The sequence below is a fragment of the Schistocerca piceifrons genome, chromosome 4 (assembly GCF_021461385.2).
Source record: "Schistocerca piceifrons isolate TAMUIC-IGC-003096 chromosome 4, iqSchPice1.1, whole genome shotgun sequence".
Lineage (NCBI taxonomy): Eukaryota > Metazoa > Arthropoda > Insecta > Orthoptera > Acrididae > Schistocerca > Schistocerca piceifrons.
This window is the reverse complement of record NC_060141.1, coordinates 628,343,772-628,367,857: the sequence shown is the minus strand read 5'-3', so window position 1 is coordinate 628,367,857 and position 24,086 is coordinate 628,343,772. Positions and strand designations below refer to the sequence as shown.

Here is a 24,086-nt window from a genome sequence, read left to right as displayed (position 1 = left end):
TTAGGGTTTGAAAATATTTATTTACACAACATACACTACTGGCCATTAAAATTGCTACACCAAGAAGAAATGCAGATGACAAACGGCTATTTATTGGACAAATATATAATACTAGAACTGACATGTGATTACATTTTCAGGCAATTTGCGTGCATAGATCCTGAGAATTCAGTACCCAGAACAACCACCTCTGGCCGTAATAACGCCTTTGATACACCTGGGCATTGAGTCATACAGAGATTGGATGGCGTGTACAGGTACAGCTGCCAATGCAGCTTCAACACGATACCACAGTTCATCAAGAGTAGTGATTGGCGTATTGTGACGAGCCAGTTGCTCCGCCACCATTGATTAGATGTTTTCAGTTGGTGGCCAGGGCAGCAGTCGAACATTTTCTGTATCCAGAAAGGCCCGTACAGGACCTGCAACATGCGGTCGTGCATTATCCAGCTGAAATGTAGGGTTTCGCAGGGATCGAATGAAGAGTAGAGCCATGGGTCGTAACACATCTGAAAAGTAACGTCCACTGTTCAAAGTGCCGTCAATGCGAACAAGAGATGACCGAGACGTGTAACCAAAGGCACCCCATACCATCACGCCGGGTCATACGCCAGTATGGTGATGACGAATGCACGCTTCCAATGTGCGTTCACCGCGATGTCGCCAAACACGGATGCGACCATTATGATGCTGTAAACAGAACCTGGATTCATCTGAAAAAATGCGTTTTGCCATTCGTGCACCCAGGTTCGTCGTTAGGTACACCATCGCAGGCGTTTCTGTCTGTGATGCAGCGTCAAGGGTAACCGCAGCCATGGTCTCCGGGCTAATAGTCCATGCTGCTGCAAACGTCGTCGAACTGTTCGTGTAGATGGTTGTTGCCTTGCAAACGTCCCCATCTGTTGATTGAGGGATCGAGACATGGCTGCACGATCCGTTACAGCCTTGCGGATAAGATGCCTGTCATCTCGACTGCTAGTGATACGAGGCCGTTGGGATCCAGCACGGCGTTCCGTATTACCCTCCTGAACCCACCGATTCCATATTCTGCTGTCATTGGATCTCGACCAACGCGAGCAACAATGTCGCGATACGATAAACCGCAATCGCGATAGGCTACAATCCGACCTTTATCAAAGTCGGAAACGTGATGGTACGCATTTCTCCACCTTACACGTGGCATCACAACAACATTTCACCAGGCAATGCCGGTCAACTGCTGTTTGTGTATGAGAAATCGTTTGGAAACTTTCCTCTTGTTAGCACGTTGTAGGAGTCGCGACCTGCGCCAACCTTGTGTAAATGCTCTGAAAAGCTAATCATTTGCATATCATAGCATCTTCTTCCTGTCGGTTAAATTTCGCGTCTGTAGCACGGCATCTTCGTGGTGTAGAAATTTTAATGTCCAGTACCGTATTCCCCTTGAGCTCAACATACTTATAGCATCTATGTTCCAGCTACTTTAATCCGTCTAAAATACTGTATTGCTGAAAACCACTCACTCGCAGTCTTTCTGGCTTCCTCAGTGTTCATAAAACGTCTCTCCTTCAGCTCTTTCTTGAGGTATGGGAACAGTGTATTTGATAGTGAAGATTTGCAACTTTTCTTGCATGATAGCAGTCTTGTGAGGAGGGGCACTATATTGTAGAAGTAAGATTCCCATTCTCAGCTTGCCTTTACGTTGGGTGATCAATTGTTGCTTCAGTTTGTCGAGCAATTCAACATAGTATATTTCATGACGATTTTGCCGTGTTGTAAGTAATCAATAAGTGGGATTCCTTATTTATACGAAAAGACGGATGCGAACACCTTGTCTTCTGTTGTTTTGGATTTATTTGGACGTAGAGACTACTTTGTCTCCATTCTTTAGACCTTTGCCTCTGGATTATTAGTGTTTATCCACTTCCCATACGTGGTGACAAGACGAACCAGAAACCTCACAGAATTACGGTGAAATTGGACCAAAACGGACTGTCAAGCAACCACTCATTCACGCTTTCGCACTGACAAATTCGGGAACCCATTTGGGTGAGAGATTGCTCATGTCCAAGATCTCTTGAATAATATGACCCACACTTTCGCACTGACAAATTCGGGAACCCATTTGAGTGAGAGATTGCTCATGTCCAAGATCTCTTGAATAATATGACCCACACGTTCTCGGGGCATGCCTACGCTCTCTACTGTATTTTTAACAGTTATTCATCGATAGTATAGGATCAAGGAATGAATAGCATTCACGATCTCCGGAATTGTGGCTTGAGTTAGCCTCCCAGGGAGCGATTCATCTTCAGTGTTGAAATGCAATGCTTTTAATGCAGGGACCCAATTCTTGATAATGGAATAGGAAGGGCAGTTACAGCGCATATCGTCATATATTTATTTGGCAGCGTTCTCTTTTTAAACAGAGAATATTTAACCACAGCACGACTCTCTTTTACTGTGAATTCTCATTTTCTCGCCCAAGTTCACTCCAAACCGGCACAGAAAAATAAAAACCAACATTACTGTTACGAACTTACAAACACATATAATGTAAAAGACAAGGTTTAATGGCAAGACATAAGAATCAATCCACGTCAATCATGACTAGGAAAAGCTAAGTATATACCAACACCCCCGCTTGTGTTATTATTTTCATTCACTTTTAAACTCTGTGGGCCGAAGTGGCCGAGCGCGTCTAGGCGCTACAGTCTGAAACCGCGCGACCGCCCCGGTCGCAGTTTCGAATCCTGTCTCGGGCATGGATGTGTGTGATGTCCTTAGGTTTGTTAGGTTTAAGTAGTTCTAAGTTATAGGGGACTGATGACCTCAGATGTTAAGTCCCATAGTGCTCAGAGCCATTTGAACCTTTTTTTTAACTCTGTGGGAAACCACAATGTACAGCAACGTGCGGTTTCAGAGTTTTGTTTTTGATTTTCTTTTTGACTGATGAAACTCATCTGATGTCAGGCACATTTTATGCCCTGTATTCATAAGCGCATCAATTGGTACTTGTCTGTCTCAAAGAATCTGTAGACATCCTGCCGTCTGCTGGATAGCTTATCTTGGGATGAGGCTGCTCGTAGCAAGTCGTCCAAACTTTGGGATGTGTCATCCAACAGGAAACTTTTGCAGGCATAATCGGTTATCGTGGCCTGGGACCGAAACACTTACTGCCGCCTGGTCCTGTGCTGACAGTCGATCTGTTAAGTAAAGTACAGTTAAGTATAATCATAGTATAGTTACGTTTAGTACAGAAAACCGTCTGAAACCGTGGTATATCATCTTTGACAAATATTCAGAAAGTCAAGGCTTCCAGATTCGAACCCAGCCACTCCTTAAATTTCGCAGAAAAATCTTCAGCTATGGCGGCAGAAGGTTTCCAGCGTAAAAAGTCACGCTCGTTCTGCCAACGATCTTGCCAGATACGGTGCAGGCACTTAGGGAGACTGCCTTTAAAGGCGGAAGAATCACCACTGATCAACGGCATGAGGGTGCAGAAGGAAATGCAAATGACTGAATTAAAGCACATAACGAGTCTCCACAGCCGAGTGACCTTTAACTGAAAAAGTGTTGTGATGACCTCACCATTGGCAAAAGATTCCGGACTAGCCCTCTATTCGGATCTCCGAGCGTGGACTGCCAAGGGAGAGGTGACTGAGAAAAATATTGAGCAACCAACGAAAGGGTAACATTCTACGCGCTGGGTGTTGAATGCCAGAACTTGGAACACAGTAGTAAGACAAGAAAATCTGAAAAAGGAAATAGAAAGGCTTTGTCTGGATATAGTCGATGTTATGAAGTTAAATAGATAGAACACAAGGACTTCCGCTCAAACGAATAAAGGCTGATACCAACAGGAGCAGGAAATAATATAACTGTAGTAGTACTTTTTATGAATAGAAAAGTAGGGCAAGGAGTGATTAACTGTAAGCAGTTCAGTGACAGCGTTGTTCTCATTAGATTCGATAGAAAATAAACACCAACAACGATATTCCATGTATACAAACTAACGTCGCAAGAAGAATATGCAGAGAGAGAAAATGTATGAGGATATTGAACAGATGGTTCAGTATATAGAGCGTAATTTTGGGAGCTCTGAACACGGTTGTAAGTGATGGAATAGAACAAGGGATTACGACGGAATAAGTGCTAGACAGTAGGAATGAGAGAGGAGAAAAACTAACTCTGTAGTAAATTTCAGATGCTAATAGCTCATACTCTCTTTAATAATCACAAGAAGAGGAGAGTCTTGGATAAGACCCAGAGACACGGGAAGATTATAAATGGATTATGTCGTGATCAGACAAAGATTTCGAATCTGGTATTAGACTGCAAGTCATAGACGTACCGAGAAGGAGATGCAGATTCAGATCATAAGTTCCTAATGATGAAGAATAGGCTGAAGTTTCGAAGAACCGTGCGAAAGAGACAAAGGAAGTCGGGATATGAAATACTGAGGAAAGGTGAGACGCGTTTGAAATTCGCTAAGAATGTGGGTGCTGCGATAAGCATTACGACAGCAGGCAGATTAGATGATTAGATGAAGAGAAGTGGTCGTCTTTAGAACAGGTAATTACAGGCGTAGGGCAAACAGCAGTGGTACAAGGGAAGTTATTCGGAAGAGACCACGGGTAGCAAAAAAAAAAAAAAAAAAAAAAAAAAAAAAAAAAAAAAAAAAAAAAAACTTCAATTAATCGACGAAGGGAGGTAGCAGAAAAATGTTAAGGAAAAGGCAGGAATGTGGCATTATAAATATATAACTTAGAAATGAAATAAATTGGATTTCCAGTGCAGCTAAGGCGAAATGGCTGCAGGAAAAATGTGATGAAATCTGAAAACAAATGATCTTCCTAGAAAAGTCGAAACAAGCGTAGGTGACATCAAAATCATAGGTGGTAGCATTAAGAGTGGAACGGGAATTCCATTGTTAAATGTAGAGCAAAAACCGGATAATTGGAAAGAGTACAATAAAGACCTCTATGAAGGGGACAACTTGTCTGATGATAGAACGGAAGCAAAGGGGAAGGAAAATTAGCATGTAAAGTCCCGTTCACATCGTGGTCATTGGAGACAGCGCACAAACCCGAAATGCTTCAAGGACGGGAAACGAAATTTGCCGTGCGCTTTCAGAGGTACCGTCCCGGCAATTTATAGATATCACAGGAATCCTTAATCAGGATGGAAGGGCACTGATGTGAACCATTGTCCTCCCAAATACAAGTCCAGTGTGCTAACCACTGCGCCACTGGTTCAAAATGGCTGAAATGACTCTGAGCACTATGGGACTTAACATCTCAGGTCATCAGTCCCCTAGAACTTAGAACTACTTAAACCTAACTCACCTAAGGACATCACACACATCCATGCCCGAGGCAGGATTCGAACCTGCGACCGTAGCGGTCGCGCGGTTCCAGACTGTAACGCCTAGAACCGCTCGACCACTCTGGCCGGCACTCCACTGGTGATAGAAGAAAATGGAGTCGATTAGAAAGATCTAGGGGATCCGGTATTAGAGTCCGAAATTAAAAGGGCTGACGAAGAATTTAGATCAAATAAATCAGAACGAATGGATAGCATGACATAGGAATTTCTAACATAATTGGGGGAAATAGCAACCAAACTACTATTGAGACGGGTTTATGGAATTTATGACATTGTCGAAGTTCGGAAAACTGCCATACAGATAATAGTGAGAATAGGAAGGTCAGGTAAGTGCGACAACGATCGCTAATCACCACAAAAGCTCATGCGTCCGAGGTGTTGACAAGAAAGGTATCCAAAAGAGTGTAAAAGAAACCTGAGTATCCGTTAAACGACGATGAGTTATGCTTTACGAAAGGTTATGGCACAAGAGAACAGCTCTGAAGCTGCGGATGATACTGGAAGCAAACCTGATTCTTCGTCAACAGACGTTCATAGCATTTGTTGACCTGGAAAAACTGTTCCACATTCAACGAGTAAAATGGTGCAATATGTTAAACTTCTGAGAAAAGTTGGAGCAAGCTGCAGGGATTGAAGGGCTATATGTAATATGTACAAGAACCAAGAAAGAATAATAAGATTGGACGACCAAGAACGAAGTGCTCAAATAACAAAGGGTGTAAGACCAGAATGTGGCCTCTCAGCCTTACTGTTCAGATTATACATCGAAGAAGCAATTACGGAAGTAAATGAGAGGCTCAAGAGTGGGATGAAAATTAAGGGTGACAAGGTATCGCTGAAGACATTGCTATCCTCAGCGAATGTCAAGCAGAGTTACAGGATCTGTTGAACTGAATGAACAGTGTAATGAGTACAGAACACGGACTGAGAGTAAAACGAAGAAAAGGTGGTAGTAATGAGGAGTAGCAGGTATGAGAACAGAGAGAATCTTAACATCAGCTTTAGTGGGTAACGAAGTAGAGATTTTAAGGAATTCTGCTACCTTGGAATCAAGGAGGACATCAAAAATAGAAAGCACAGGCTAGGAGGGTGTTCCTGGCCAAGAGAAGTCAACTGATACGAAACATGTGAGTTATTTGGGAAGAAATTTCTGAGGCTGTACCTTTGGACACAGCATTGTCCTGTAGTGTATCATGGACACTGGGAAAACCGGAACAGAAGAGGGTTGATGCGTTTGTGATGTCGTGTTACACAACAATGTTGAAAATCAGCTGGACTGATGAAGGATGAGGGTATTCCCGCAGTATCGGCGAAGAATGGCACACATGGAAAACGCTGACAAGATTAACGGACAGAGTGATAGGAAATGTGTCAAAGAATCAGGGAATAATGATAGTAGAGAGAACTGTAGAGGGTAAAAACTATAGAGGAGGACAGAGATTTGAATAAATCCAGTAAAAAATTGAGGATTTATGGTGCAACTGCTCCTCTGGAATGAAGAGGTTGGCGCAAGAGAGGAATTCGTTGCTTGCCGCATCAACCCATTCAGAAGACAGATGACTTAAAAAATATATAAATAAACGTATAAATACAAATTTGAAATGGGTACAATGATGTGATTTAGTTCTGGATTAAGGTGAGATTGTTACTGTTTGCTTGCTTGCATGTTTGCGCTTAATTTACGTGACTGTAGTGAATTTTCGTATTACGGAATGTTGGGTTCCTTTTCACGAGACACTTTACAGTTCTGTTTAACAGCTGGAAATGTACAGTATTGATGTTCAAAACTTGGTTAGAACACGTTTATTCTGTCATCCGCTCATTCAGGTTATGTATTTCGTTGCTCTTCCACTCAGCAAATAAGACTGTGTGTTAACACGAACATACGGTGATTTTCTTTGTCTTTTGTATACGGATGGTTATGTGAAGGTAGGTCAGATATGTATATGTAACGTGAGGTGTTGTATTCAATTTCCGAACAATATATTAGTTGTTCATGTGATATGGGATTTTTAACTCATTTTTCATCCTTCTAATCTTTATTCAAATTTCTAAACGAGTCATTTAAGAACGAAACTTCTCTATCATACTACATTCGCATTAACTACATTCAGTGCCGAGAGGGAGTAAAATGTCTTCAGTACTAATGAGATTTTTATTTAAATGAGAGTTTCAGCTATATAGAGAAGTTCGTGTGGCTATGGAATCACAAGACACTCGTTTCCGGAGATGGAGACTTGAAGAGAACGTTCTGCTATCGTGGTGGCTCAGATCTTTTCCATCTACTACATAGCAATTTAGGAAACAGAATCCAAACCCATTTGTATGACATGCGCTACACCCATGACGTAATTCATATACACATACAGAAAGTAGCTGCGTGGGGTCTGGGGATCTGTTGTAAGGAGACTGGGCCGCGGTTTCCCGATTGTCTAGGATTCAATAGTTATTCTCATGAACCCAGGCGAAGCAGTGGAGGAGATATGCAGTTATCAAAGACACTGGCGTCGGTCGTCTGCTACCATAGCCTAATAACGCCAGATTTCGCCGCGCTGGGCTAAGGATTCGTCCGGCGTACGTCTCATATTGATTTCTGTTATTTCTCGCATTGTTATTTTTCTGTTGGCACTGACTACGCAAACGTAACTGCTCTCGGCCGTGAAGTGAAGGTCGTCGGCCATTACATTATCTGTGGTGAGAGGTAATGCCTAATACGTGGTATTCTCGGCAAGCTCTTGACACTGTGGATCTCGGAGTATTGAATTCACTGTTTCCAAAATGGAATGTCCCATGCACCTAGCTCCAACAACCATTCCCCGTTCAATATCTGTTTCCCGCCTTACGGCCATAATCGCGGCGGACACTTTTTCACACGAATTACCTGATTACAAATAACATCTCCACCAATCCACTGCTCTTTCATACCTTGTGTACGTGATACTACCGCCATGCCATCTGTATATGTGCATATCGCTATCCCATCAATTTTCTCACCTCGGTGTATTGTTTCTTGATGTGTCGCTAGCATAACACCAATATAGCCATGGTACGCTGTATATGTAGTACACTGTGCCACCGATAGTCATATAAGAATCAGCAATTTACTCCCAGGATGTCTGAGCATACGTAAGCCACGAGAGATAGCATCTTGACACTCGCATGATGATTTCAGTGCGAGTGCAGTGACAGCCAGGAGTGCCGTTCACCCTTGCTGTGTCAGACGCGAATAACGTGGTCATACAAAACATGGGTGAGAGACCAGTTTAGAGGGTTGGGCTTGGGAAAAATTTTGACGCTTCAGGAAGGCAACGTCTCAGTTGACCCCTACAGGAAACGTCTGATTTAAAAGGGCATCAAGTATGAGACAAATTTCCCTGGATCCCTGCAAACTGTTCGCAACCGCTAACAGACGCTGGGCTTAGAGACCGTAGAGCTAACATAGAGGACTTCTCTGATAACAACAAGCTAAACAGGCTTGCCTTCGCTGAATCGAATTTAGTGTCTCGCCGATATCACGTCACCTTTTCAGATGAGTCAATATTTCACCTAAAGAATGAGTGTTCAGTGAAGGTCAGATGTAAGAAACATGTTAACAGCGGTTAAGCGTACTTGTACAGCAATCCACTAGCTCCTCTCTTAATATTACGGTGGTGTTCAGAATATGGACCTGAAGCCCTAAACGAACATATCCTGGAGTATGTAAGTACTCAGTCATTCGTGTACTAAAATATTCCCTTTTCAGTATCACAGCATACACCACGAGCCTGTGACACCCGGAGCAACATTCTACAATGCAGTAAGTGATGCACTGTTCGACCATGGGAAAGGGCAGCCTGCCCTGAATCATGAAAGCAGCCGTCGCCAGAGCAGGGAGCCGCCCACCGGCTGGAGGCAGGTCTTGGCTGCCACCGCAGTATCGCCAGTTGCACTGCCATGCTATCATCACGGTCGCACTCAGAGACGTCACTGACAGCGACATTCGAGTAACACCTCCTTCGGCCCCAATTTGCGCTGTCAGCAATGACAGACGTCTAGACTTTCGCAACTCGACGCCTCCACCGAGCTGTTCCTGATGCACTACGGTTGAGAGCCGGAGTAAAAAAGTTTATTAAACAAATCCACTGTCACCCTGACTGTCTCTCTCCATGGGTGACAATGCATGGGTCATCTAACACATGTGTCAGATCACTGACGTCGCATTTTTAGAGTAGCATCTGAACCTACAGCTTATGGAATGGTGGGTCCTGAAATTTTGACGGTGGTCCGGTCAAGGAGAGAACATTTTATGGTCATGCATTTTGTATAGTAGATATCATTGCGAGAATAGGTAATGGAAGATGCGATTGGTTAGTGCCTGTTAGATGTACACAGTATAACGATGAGGCCAACTCAGCATCATGTACAGAATCAATTCAAGTAAAATTTTATGCATCGTTAGGGGCATATGGCTAGGCAATGCCGGGAGTCGAGGTTGCTCCTGATTCATAATGTATTTTGTTTTCTCGTCCTGTGAATGTTACTTCCCGAAATGAGTATTGTCAAGGACAAAGCTTCGACAGAACCAGAAATGCAAGTTGTGACAGGGCTGGAAGCAGTATGCATATTGTTACAAAAGGTAGCACAGTTAACAGCGAATAATACAGAACTGTGTGCGTTGGTAGAAATGCGATCACCACAAGAGGTTGTAGATTTGTGAGCTGCATATTTAATTTCTCCTTTTTCTGGTAAGGTAGGTCTTAATGTGACACCTTGGAAACCTGGTTGAGATGGAAGGTTAGTCTGATAAAGAATTATTAAGTGTTGCAAAATTCAGACTGAAAGGGGGAGCTAGAACTTATGCAGGTTATACAGAAGTTCTTAAGGGAGCCATGACATTTGAAGAATTTGAAGAAGGATTAATTCAGAGATCTTCTTCTTCTTCTTCTTCTTTTGCTTTTGCCTTTGTCCTGCACTTTTTGCTGGGTCGGCAGAATGATAATCGGATATGGTATGCTTAATATGAAGGGATGACCGGATGCCCTTCGCCGGCCGGGGTGGACGAGCGGTTCTAGGAGCTACAGTCCGGAACCGCGCGACCGCTACGGTCGCAGGTTCGAATCCTGCCTCGGGCATGGATGTGTGTGACGTCCTTATGTTAGTTAGGTTTAAGTAGTTCTAAGTTCTACGGGACTGATGACCTCAGAAGTTAAGTCCCATAGTGCTCAGAGCCAATTGAATTGGATGCCCTTCCTGCCGCCACCCCTTTCTTCCCAGGATGGAATCAGTGTACCCCAGCTGTCTGGATCTAGTGTAAATCATGAAATAGAGCGAATGTGCTCAAACGTCAGCGAGTCGTGGAACTGAGGCTGGACGTGGGGTCCAGTCCAGTATTCACGTAGTGGGATGTGGAAAACCGCCTAAAAACCACATCCAGGCTGGCCAGCACTCCACCCCTCGTCATTAATCCGCCGGGCGGATTCGATATGGGGCTGGCGCGCCTACCCGAGTCCAGGAAGCAGCGCATTAGCATTAATTCAAAGATATGCGAAACGAAATAGTGCCAGAGGGTAAGGGAACTTCTAAGGCAATTAATAAAGAGAAATACGGAAACTGTGAAACAATGAGAGGGTAGGCTAAGGAAAACTAATGGATGTACCTCTGAATTAGATTGCTGCAGTCAGTGAAATTATTTTCCAAGAAGCTGAGTAGAGGGCGTTCGATGCTTTTTAAAGAGGGAAGTAAGCGAAAATGTCAAGATGTGTGTTGACAGGGGTTGGACAGATTATCACCTGGGAAGAAGCACAGAAATGCGGATGGCTTAGGAAGAAAAATAGCAGTATTACATATAGGGGGTAATGAGGATAAGAAATGGCAAACTGCACAGAGAACGTATGACAATTATAAACTGCATTTTAAACAGTGACAGTTTCGTACGCATAATAGGTTCCCATGCAGAGAAATGAAGCTGGGATAGTGGGCAGTGGTACCAGCGAAGCTAAGGAATAGGGTGCTAAAAGAAGCCCATGATCACATAGCAGCGGGTCACGGAGGTTGCAGATCTATCAACAGAAAAGTAGCAGAAAGGTATTGTGCAGGAATAATCAGACGGATGTAAACCAATTTGTTCGGAACTGCATACAATGCCCACAGAGAGCGGATTTGTGTCGAACAAGAGTACAACTGCAGACGTTACCTGAAGCGTTAATACCATTCAAATTTCTGAGGATTGATGTTTTAGGTCCATTGAATAAAACAACTACAGGGACTAAGTACGTAATGACTATAACAGATCATTTTTCGAGATGAAATTGTCTCGATGCCAAAACAGCAGGCACAAACGGTAGCACAAGAACTTGTGTATAATTGATAACTGAAGTTTAGAGTGCCTGAAAAAACGGTAACAGACTAGGGAACGAACTTCATATCGGATCTACTCAAGGAACTATGTAAGTTATTGAATGTGAAGCAATTAAGGACGAGTTCTCTCCATCCACTGGAAGAACTGAAAGAGCACATAGGACATCTGGGAAGATACTTAGATATTACGTTGACTCACATCACAGTAACTGGGATATCTGTCTGAAGTATGTTGTCTCCGCCCGTAACTCAAAACAGCATATGTAATAAAATGCCATCACTGTTCGATATGTTCCAAACGAAGAAAGGGAAGACAGGAGAGTCTGTTAAGGAATTTGCCAGAATGATTAGGGAAATTTGGAATAGAGTACAGAGGGCAAATACACGAGCACTGGAGAAGCAGGCAAGATCAGGGGACCATATGCAAGAATGCCACAGTATAACGTTAGTCAGTGGGTGATGCTATCAGCTTCGTTTATGCCGATGGTAAAGACAAAGAAGTTATCTGCAAAATATCAGGGGATATACCAAGTGGCAGAGACTACGTCATCAATAAATGTCAAGATGCAACTGCGAACAGGACTGTAATTGCACGTGTAGGGCAGTTGAAACCTTTTCAGGGGAATCCAGTAGTTATTCCAGGAATAGGAGATGCAGACTAGAAAGGGCGAGTGTGGAGAAACGTATCAGAAAATAAACAAGACTATGTGACTGAAACGGTAACAAGGAACTAATATAGATTAAATTGTAGGAGATAGTTAAAATTCTTTGTAGGTAAGGTACAGATTTAGTCCACTGCTCGTGGTCTCGCGATAGCGTTCACGCTTCCGGAGCACGGGGTCCCGGGTTCGATTCCCGGCGGGGTCAGGGATTTTTCCTGCCTCGAGATGACTGGGTGTTGTTGTGTCATCATCATCATTCATCCGCATGACGGTCGGAGGAAGGCAATGGCAAACCACCTCCACTAGGATCTTGCCTAGTAAAGCGGTGCGGTTCTCCCGCATCTTTCCCCTACGCACGGTAAAGAAGCATGGGACTTCATTTTTATTTCCCAAGGTACAGATTTAAATTATTATAAGGAGCCGTAGAGCGTCAATGAATTTAAGGCGAAGGAAAGTAATAGGTATTCCTGCCCGTAGGCGAGCCACAAAGAAGGAGAGATGATGTGGTTCATAATAGGACTACTGATCTTTATCCAGGTGGAAGTGCTACGGAACCAGCACCTGGAAAGGGGGGGGGGGGGGGGTGCCGTTCGCCAGTCATACAGGTGGTATTCAGCGCTTGGGATATGTGGAACTATGAGAGAATATTGGGAGAAACATTCGAAAATTGCGTCAGGGAACGGATACTGAAAGGAAGTGCCGGGGTATGTGCTAGAATACATGGAGCATATGAGAAATTAAGGAGTGAGTTGACCCAGGTACTGAGCGTTATTCTACTACGTGAAGGAAGAGGAGTTGGATTGACACTGGAGGTCGGCTTATGAAAACAATATGTTGCACTGCCGATCAGGAAGACATTCAAAGGGTGAACGACACAGTAGAAGAGGTTAAGCAGTGGGTAAAGGACAACATAGCCGTGAATGATTGTCACACTATGCAGACTGCAGGTTTAGAGAAGGACGTGTTGAATAACACACGACTACTTCGACAGCTGACTGAAGAAGTAATGTAATATGCCAGAGTTACAAAAGAAGCAGTTAATAAGAAGATCAGGGAATTAAAAACCGAAGTATAACTCTTAGATATGGAAGCAGTAACGACAAAATGGTTGCCGTCCTTGGGAGATAGTGGTTGGGAAGCATGATTGAAGGTAACAGAACTACAGGAGGCTACGCGGCAGTTTGTAAGAAGTCAGCTAGCTGTAAGCTTGTTGCCTCCAACGCAATGTTTACAGGGTATGAGGAAAGTACAGAAGGGCCTACAGTCGGAGTTGGAATTAGTTTTAGAACCCGAGCACGAAAGCTTAACTTTTTATTTCAAGGTAGCCACAGTATCGATGAGAACTGATAGAGCGGAAATTTACATTTGTCTGTAAACCAGTAGCAGGGAAAAAACATTATATGTGCTGCACAGTTCATGCATATCCCGTCAAGTGGGGGATACTGAAGAAATTTGTGAGGGTAAAATCGCAGCGAATATAATTAATTGCAAAAGACATGGGAAGATACGCAGAAATAAAGCAATGTTACAAAACTGTTACCGAGGAGAAATCACGTTCTGTCCAAATATGGTAATAAGAGAGGGGCTGGATACGTGCACTGTGAAACTGCGAATGTGGCAAAAGTAGGTAAGACAATGCAATAAAGAAGTGATGGTGCCAGAATTGTACTATCAAGAAGTTTAGGTGCATTTGTCAAGGCGATACTAGTGGCTAGTTGTTACGACGATGATGATAATGATGTATGGTTTTTGGGGCTCTCAACTGCGCGGTTATCAGCGCCCGTACAAAGTCCCAACCTTTGCTCAGTCCAATCTCGCAACTTCCATGAATGATGATGATATGATGAGGAAAACACAACACCCAGTCACCTCGAGGCAGGTGAAAATCCCTGCTCGGGAAATGAGAACGCCACCGCGAGACCACGAGCTGCGGACCTAGTTTTTACGAGCAGGAGTAGCTTACCCCATCAGAGAGGTTAGAATTAAATGGAAGTGGTTTGTTATTAAATGGAAAAGCTTGTGAGATAATGGGGCCTACTTTACATCTACCAACCGCGATTTCAAAGATAACTCACCTGAGAATTTTGCAGCCTTGTCTGTATGGAACAGAGGAGCCGTTGGAGGTGCTACCCGCCACAAATCTACCCAACTTAAATCTAACTCTAGGGCCAGAATTAATGCAGTCTATAAACACGTTTGTGAACCAGCAGGAGGGGCGAGTCTCCCTGGAAACCTTATTATGGCATGTAAATACATCGGGGAAATCAGTACCGGGAAGAGACAACATTGACTTGTCATACCAACCGAAGCAGTGGCACATGTTCTGCTGAGTACAGCCCTCGTTTTGGTATGTAGAAGACGAAGCACAAGACTGTGGTCGGACCCAGTCGTCATTCAGATTCCGGTTGATTCCGGTGGATGAAAGCAGCAAAAGGAAGATGAATGCACAACAGGGTAGCATTAAGTTTGCTCGACTCATTTTAGCTTGTAAGTTCCGAATAGAGAGTTAGAAGCTATTGTGCAAGAAACCTAGTAATGATATAAGTTCCATGATATTTGAGTTAAGAAGCAGGACAAAGCACCCTGTAAAATATGGTTCAAAAGGCTCTGAGCACTATGGGACTTAACTTCTAAGGTCATCAGTCCCCTAGACCTTAGAACTACTTTAACTAAACGAAGGACATCACACATATCCAAGCCCGGGGCAGGATTCGAACCTGCGACCGTAGCGGTCGCGCGGTTCCAGACTGCAAAATATGTAAGATTAAGTGATAAGGTTAAGGAATCGAACTGTTAAGTAAAGGCCAGAAGGACCAGTCTCCAGGAGCTCTTGAGTAAAAGGTAATCTAGTTGGTCGGCCTGAGAGACCGGGTCTTGGTAAAAAGGAGGGCACAGAGAGAACGCCAGAGTGGAAGTGAGCTGCAACAGAGCCAGTTCCAGGCAGATAACAGTGTTACGCATTGTGAAACAAAACATGGCCGACAGGCGTTGCGAAGCAAAGCCATACGGGCGCGATATAGCAACGGCTAACGCTGCAATGCTCTAGCGGAAAGACAGAAGCCTTTCCTCACTTGCCGTTACAGAAGTGTTTACGGTATGTGCCTTAAGCCCTAAATGAACGTAGTCCAGAGCTTGTAAGTACTCTGCCATTTGTGTGCTAAAACAGCCTCGTGCCAGTATGACAGCCTGCACTACGAGCCTGTGACACCCTGAACAACATCCTGGAATGCAGTACGAGGTAGGCCATTCGACCACGGGACAGAGAAGCCCCGAATCACAAAAACAGTCGCCCCCAGAACATGGAATCACCTGCTCCTTGGAAGGAGTTCACGGCTACCTCTACAGTATCGCCAACTGTGCTTCTGCGCTGTCATCACGGTCGTGGTCGTTAGAGGTTGCTGACAGCAGCATTCGATTGACGCCACGCTCGGCCCCACTCTTTACACGGTCAGCAATGCCAAATGTGTATTGTTTCGCATGAGAGGAAAGTGGATGCCTCCACCAAGCTGTTATGATGTACTACGGCCGAGAAATAGTGAGTTAAACAAATTTACTGTCATCCTAACATCTATTTTCACTCTTCACAGGTGACTGTCAACAGATCATCTAACAGTAACAACTATAAGAATACAAAAATTGACATAGATACGTGGATAGGGCAACTTTCCATATTTGCGATGCGGCAGACGTGAATATGTGTGAAGACCACGCGCAGTGTCGCTGGAGTTACTGCTGCTGCTGCCCAGGAAGGCACAACATCCAACTTCGGAAATCTGTTTTCTGGGATGCCTGTACGCATGCCCAAAATAATTCGATGTGGCCACACAGATCACACAATTCGTCTACATGTTCTGTCACTTCTGCCCCCTAGTGATACGCTCTGCAACTACACCATGGCGTACATTACGAATCGAAACTTGGAGAGAAGCTGTGTACCCTGATACGTGTTTTCGTACAGTCGTCTTCTGAAACCCTGGAGGTACTTGTGAATAATTCTGCACAAGGTGAGAATTAGTGACTATCAAGAATAGTGTTAAATAGTAGAGATAAAAAGCAGACTAAATATTTCTGGAATACTAAATTATCCCTTTACTTTCTGCAGGAAGAAAATAACAAGAGCGATTGTAAAATTCGTATTAATGAATTATCTAGTTTGTGTGGCTGTCGTCTTCTGAAGGACTGAAATCTTGGCCTGATACGATCGTTCCCTGATTCATACACTGTTACAATCAATGACATAAGTAAATAACGGTATATCAGATTAGAACAATTACAACATGTTCCTGGCTACATCATGACGGAGAATGCGGACGACAGGAATATGCGCATAAGCTCCATCTCAAAATGACTCTAAACACTATGGGACTTAACATCTGAGGTAATCAGTTCCCTAGACTGAGAACATCTTAAATCTAGCTAACATAAGAACATCACATACATCCATGCCCGAGGCAGGATTCGAACCTGCGCCCGTAGCAGCAGCTCGTTTCCGAACTGAAGAGCCTAGAACAGCTCGGCCACAGCGGCCGGCTGCTCCATCTCTGAGTTCTACAACCACGTAGTATAGAGCTGGTCTTAGTCATGACGAAATACTGTTGTGTATGGGAGACAACGGCTTTGTCAAAGAGGATGGAAGAGCGGACAGAGATTCAGGGCACTAAAGGTGGAAGAACTAGCAATCATCAACAGGCATAAGGATGCAGAAGGCAATGGAAACCACTGTATTAAAGACACGTAACGTGTATGAACAGGACATGTTGCCTGTATTTGGAAAAGTGTCATGATGATCTCTCCATTGGTAAAAGATTTCAGAATAGTCCCCCATTCGGATCCCCGGAAGGGAATTGCCAAAAGGGAGAAAAAGATTGAGTAACCAACGAAAGAATAATGTTCTACGAGTCGGGGCGCGGAATGTCAGAAGCTTGAAAGGTAAGCTAGAAAATCTGAAAAGGGAAATGCAAAGGCTGAATCTAGATATAGTAGGAATCAGTGGAGCGAAATGGAAAGAAGACGAAGTTTTCTGGTAAGATGAGTGTAGGGTAATACTAACAGCAGCAGAAAATGGTATAACGGGAGTAAGGTTCGTCATGAATAGGAAGGTAAAGCAGAGAGAGTGTTACTGTAAACAGTTCAGTGATAGGGGTGTTATTGTCAGAATAGACGGCGAATCAGCACAGACAACGATAGTTCAGTTATACATTCCGACGTCGCAAGCTGAAGTTGAAGAGATAGAGAAATTATATGAGGGTACTGAAAGGGAAATACAGCACATCAAGTCAGATGAAAAACTTTTAGTCAAGAAGGATTGGAATGCAGTTGTAGGGAATGGGTACAGGAGAATATGGGCTTGGGACAAGGAATGAGAGAGGAGAAAGATTAATTGAGCTCTGTAATAAATTTCAAATAGAAATAGTGAATACTCCTTTCAAGAATCACAGGAGGCGGGAGTGTACCTGGAAGAGACAGGGCGATGAGGGAGGATGTCAGTTACATTACATCGTGGTCAGACAGATTTTCCGAAATCAGATACTGGATTGTACGGCGTATCCAACAGCGGATATAGACTCAGATCAAAATTTAGTAATGATGAAGAGTATATGAAGATGGTATCTGTTCTTTCAGACATGATTTAAAGAACAGATACCATCGCTGACGATGCACCTCTCTTAGAATGAAATGATAATTAAATGAAGATACTAAGCTATCGACAGGCGTTGATATGCATCAGCGGGGACAGTTGAAAGCGTGTGCCCCGACCGGGACTCGAACCCGGGACCTCCTGCTTACCGGGCAGACGCTCTATCCATCTGAGCCACCGAGGGCACAGAGGATAGTGCTACTGAACGGATTTATCCCTTGCTCGTGTATCCAACAGCAGATACAGACTCAATCAAACTATAGTAGTGATGAAGAATATATAAGATGGTATCTGTTCATTCGGACATGTCCAAAAGAACAGATACTATCTTCATATAGTTAAGGCTAACCAGCCATTGACCTCCTCCTCTGCTGGATGCACACGCATTGCCCGAACTCTTACGGGACTCGGTAAGATCGGCTACCGCCAGAGTAATGAGTGTGTGGACATTCAGTTGGGAATGTGGGTCTCACGGGGAGCCTGTCGACAGCTTCGGGTCTTGATTTAATTATCATTTCATGATGAAGAGTAGGCTTAAGTTCAAGAGATTAGTCAGCAAGAATCAATACACGAAGAAGTGGGACACGAAAGTACTAAGGGATAACGAGACACGCTGGAAGTTCTCTAATTCTACAAATACAGCAATAAGGAATAATTAAGTAGGCAGTACAACTGAAGACGAATGGGCATCTCTAAAAATCGTAATCACAGCAGTTGGATAGAAAAACATAGCTGTAGAGAATGTAACTGCCTAGAAACTTTGGGTAACAGAACAAATGCTTTAGTTGATCGATGGAAGAAGGAAATACAAAAACGTTCACGGAAATTCATGAATACAGAAATACAAGTCTCTGATAAATGAAATAAATAGGAAGTGCAGGGATGATGAGGCCAAATGGCTGCATGAAAAATGTGAAGAAACCTAAAAAGAAAAGATTGTAGAAAGGACTGATTCAGCATACAGCATTGTCGAATGAACCTTGGGTGACATTAAAAGAAAGGGTGGTTGTTCCCGCGAAACGTCAAACGCCGGCATGTCGGGCAGCAACGGTTAAGCAGAGAGGGCTGTGAGACGACGTCAGCCAATAGTATGCGGCGACGGACCCCTCTCTAGGACGATACTGAGACAGCAGCAGCATTTACGAGAAGAAGACTTGAGCGCCGCGCCGTCTGGCCGCAGCCCGAGTTGAAGACGAGCCGTCCTACGCACTCTAAAGCAATGACTTATGAACTGTATTGTTTTGCTTGTATTGGAATTACATATACTGAACGACATTCATTATTTGCTTGTCGCCATTTGCTGGCGAGACAGCTTTGTGAATACGTAAAATTAAGTATTGTCATTTCTTAGTGTGATAAACTTGATTAATAAGATTTGCTTGAATTGTTGTCTAGCGATCCGAAAAAGCAGGTTTCCTAGGCACCCTATATTAAACGAGTCGGCAGAACACAACAGTGATAACACAAAGAGTGCAACCGGAGTTTCACTGTTAAATGCAGAGGAGAGAGAATATGGGCGAAAAGAATACATTGAAGGCCTCTATGATGGGGAAGATATGTCTGATGCGATAGAAGAAGAAACACAAGCGAATTTAGAAGAGGTAGGGGATCCATTACCAGAATCAGAATTTCAGAGAGCTTAGGAGGACTTAAGATCAAATAAGTCAGAAGGGATCGATAACATTCCATCAGAATTTCTAAAATGATTGGAGGAAATGGCAACAAAGCAATTATTCACGTTGGTATGTAGAATGTATGGGTCTGGCGACATACCGTCTGACTTTCGGAAAAATATCATCCACTCAATTCGGAAGACTGCAAGAGCTGAAAAGTACGTGAATGATCGCAAAGTCAGCTTAGAAGCTCATGCATCCAAGTAGCTGACAAGAATAATATGCAGATGAATGGCAATGAAAATGAGGATGTGCTAGATAACGATCAATTTGGCATTACGAACAATAAAGGAAACAAAGAGGTGATTCTGCCTTTGCGGCTGCCAATGGAGTCAAGACTAAAGAAAAATCAAGACACGTTCACAGGATTTGTTGTCCTGAAAAAAGTGTTCGACAATGTAAATTGGTGCAAGAGTTTTGAAATTCTGAGGAAAATATAGGTATGCTATAGGCAGAGACGGGTAATATACAAAATGTACAAGAGCCAACATGCAGAAATGAGATGGACGACCAGGAATGAAGCCCTTGGATTAAAAAGCTTGTAAGACAGAGATGTAGAATATCCCCCCTGCTGTTCACTCTGTACATCGAAGAAGCAATGATGGAAATAAAAGAAAGGATCAGGATTGGATTTGAAATTCTACTTCAAAGGATACCAATGATACGAGTCCCTGTCGACGTTGCTTTCCTGAGTGAAGGTGAAGAAGAATTACATGATATGCTGTATAGAATGAACAATCTAATAAGTACAGAATATGAATTGAGAGTAAATCGAAGAAAGAGGAAAGTAATGAGAGGTAGCAGAAATGAAAACAGCGAGAAACTTAACATCATGATTGATGGTCACGAAGTAGATGAAGTAAAATAACCAATAACAGACGAAGCAATGAAGACATCAAAAGCAGATTACCACAGGCAAAAAAGGCATTCCTGGCCAAGAAAAGTCTATTAGTATCAAACATAGGCCTTAATTTGAGGAAACAGTTGTAAGAATACGCGTCTAGAGAACAGCATTCTATGGTAGTGAAACATAGACTGTGGAAAAACCGGAACAGAAGACAATATAATCATTTTAGATGTGGTGCTACAGGCAAATGTCGAAAATTGGGTGGACTGATAAGGTAAGGAATGAGAAGGTTCTGCGCAGAATCGGAGAGGAAAGGAATATATGGAAAACACTGACACGGAGAAAGGACAGGATGATGGGACATCTGTTACAACATCAGGGAAAGACTTCCATTGCACTGGAGGGAGTTATAGAGGCGAAAAAACTGTAGAGGATGTCAGAGATTGTAATACACTCCTGGAAATGGAAAAAAGAACACATTGACACCGGTGTGTCAGACCCACCATACTTGCTCCGGACACTGCGCGAGGGCTGTACAAGCAATGATCACACGCACGGCACAGCGGACACACCAGGAACCGCGGTGTTGGCCGTCGAATGGCGCTAGCTGCGCAGCATTTGTGCACCGCCGCCGTCAGTGTCAGCCAGTTTGCCGTGGCATACGGAGCTCCATCGCAGTCTTTAACACTGGTAGCATGCCGCGACAGCGTGGACGTGAACCGTATGTGCAGTTGACGGACTTTGAGCGAGGGCGTATAGTGGGCATGCGGGAGGCCGGGTGGACGTACCGCCGAATTGCTCAACACGTGGGGCGTGAGGTCTCCACAGTACATCGATGTTGTCGCCAGTGGTCGGCGGGGTGCACGTGCCCGTCGACCTGGGACCGGACCGCAGCGACGCACGGATGCACGCCAAGACCGTAGGATTCTACGCAGTGCCGTAGGGGACCACACCGCCACTTCCCAGCAAATTAGGGACACTGTTGCTCCTGGGGTATCGGCGAGGACCATTCGCAACCGTCTCCATGAAGCTGGGCTACGGTCCCGCACACCGTTAGGCCGTCTTCCGCTGACGCCCCAACATCGTGCAGCCCGCCTCCAGTGGTGTCGCGACAGGCGTGAATGGAGGGACGAATGGAGACGTGTCGTCTTCAGCGATGAGAGTCGCTTCTGCCTTGGTGCCAATGATGGTCGTATGCGTGTTTGGCGCCGTGCAGGTGAGTGCCACAATCAGGACTGCATACGACCGAGGCACACAGGGCCAACACCCGGCATCATGGTGTGCGGAGCGATCTCCTACACTGGCCGTACACCACTGGTGATCGTCGAGGGGACACTGAATAGTGCACGGTACATCCAAACCGTCATCGAACCCATCGTTCTACCATTCCTAGACCGGCAAGGGAACTTGCGGTTCCAACAGGACAATGCACGTCCGCATGTATCCCGTGCCACCCAACGTGCTCTAGAAGGTGTAAGTCAACTACCCTGGCCAGCAAGATCTCCGGATCTGTCCCCCATTGAGCATGTTTGGGACTGGATGAAGCGTCGTCTCACGCGGTCTGCACGTCCAGCACGAACGCTGGTCCAACTGAGGCGCCAGGTGGAAATGGCATGGCAAGCCGTTCCACAGGACTACATCCAGCATCTCTACGATCGTCTCCATGGGAGAATAGCAGCCTGCATTGCTGCGAAAGGTGGATATACACTGTACTAGTGCCGACATTGTGCATGCTCTGTTGCCTGTGTCTATGTGCCTGTGGTTCTGTCAGTGTGATCATGTGATGTATCTGACCCCAGGAATGTGTCAATAAAGTTTCCCCTTCCTGGGACAATGAATTCACGGTGTTCTTATTTCAATTTCCAGGAGTGTACATCCAGCAAATGATTGAGGAGATATGTTGCATGTGCTACTCTGACAAGGGGAAGGCCTCAGACACGGCCAACCGATTCGGCTCAAATTTGGCAAGTCGGTTGTGTACAACCTAAAACGAAGGACTCTAAGATATTTTGGGTCAACACCCCCGCGATTTTGAGAAAATCACCCCTAAATGTTATGACGAGCAATCGCCTCGAAATTGGAGGGATTGATAGATAATTGTAAATACAGCATTTTTCATCATCAGGTATGGGGGTCCGAAAAACGCGAACTTTTCCAGAACTCGAGGAAAGAAACCTTTACAACTGCTGCTTCTGTACCCACATGGTAAACGCTTTTCGCCGACAGCGCCGGTAGCGCAACGGCCAAGGTAACTGGCTCGGAATCGGATTACCAGGGTTCGAATCTCTAAGGAACCTAGCGGGTGTTATTCTTTTCGTTTTTTCCATATCTCAATTGGTAGGGATAGGAGGGTTTATAAGGTAAGTAAATCAATAACGAATGATAAGTTATGCAAACTAATTTCCCAATCGCCATGAGTTAGTAAAGTATTAAACTTTTAAGCCTTGTCACATGAAAACAACTCCGAGTAAGAGTGCTGCGAATTCCTCACGAGGGATCACAGATAGTCAACCGCGCGATGCTTGTTTACAGCGAGGCACGTGACAGAATGCAAGCGGGGAGAGTTATGTTGTCCCGGTTGCCTCTTCGTCTTATCTCTAGTTGTGAACCTGGAAGAGTGAAGATGTCCAGCACGATCCTTATAGAAGTCAATCGGAAAGAGTTGTTTTCCATCATTAGGCTGCCGCGAACCTCGCGGATACAGGTAGTGACTATTCCATCGTTAATGCGCCGAATGATATACGTTTTGTGAATGAACACAGTGTTCTTCCGTAAGTAACATATGACGAGTACTGTATGTAGTTTGTAGTAATTAGCTCGTCTGTTTGTGCCGTGGTAACTAGTTATTGTTTGTTGTGTCATATCTTTCAGGTGCATAACCTGAATAATGGACGATGTACAACCTTCGACTAGCGCTGTAATACATATCTGGGAGCCTGTCACAGACGATGGCAAGCGGGAAGTTACCGACACTTTGTTTTGGTTTGTAAAAGTGTTTCAAGACAAATGCATTATCAGTTCACTACCGGAAGCTGGCAATTCTGTTTCTCGGCGTTCCAGATTGTTAGGAGCGGCTATCGTCGAGCTGTTTTTGAAGCTGACGAACGAAATGACTTTCGTTGATACTGAAATACTACACCATGAAGACGAAGCAGAAGGTGATTTAGTAGAAGACATCCCGACTAGTGAATCGCAAAATGATCATAACACTTTGGAAATCTCCACGTCACTCGTAATATGTGCTTCATCCGTTCCCGATGAGTATTCCGAGCCGTTACTAAACGATGGAACTACGGCGCTATACCCCTTGAAGTAAAAATGAAGGTGGTAGCGCTAGCCAGGAATCGTCCAAATTGGAACTTACAAACACTGCAAAAGAATGGATTAACAGCAGCCATGGAAAGAAAGAAGGACTTGAAATAGTGGGAAAGTGATGTCATTAAATGAGGGACAAGATACCAAATGCCAGGCGATAAATAAGTGGACATACGACCGATTTGGACGGCCAGGGTGACCGAGCGGTTCTAGGCGCTACAGTCTGGAACTGCGCGACCGCTGCGGTC

At 44.3% G+C, this 24,086-nt stretch overlaps 1 non-coding gene across 1 annotated transcript; it reads right to left on the bottom strand.

Annotated features, from left to right (window-relative positions):
- Positions 1-18,113: 18,113 nt before the first annotated feature.
- On the bottom strand, positions 18,114-18,188 carry Trnat-ggu. Its single transcript has one exon. It is a non-coding gene; the product is annotated as a tRNA-Thr (tRNA).
- Positions 18,189-24,086: the final 5,898 nt, after the last annotated feature.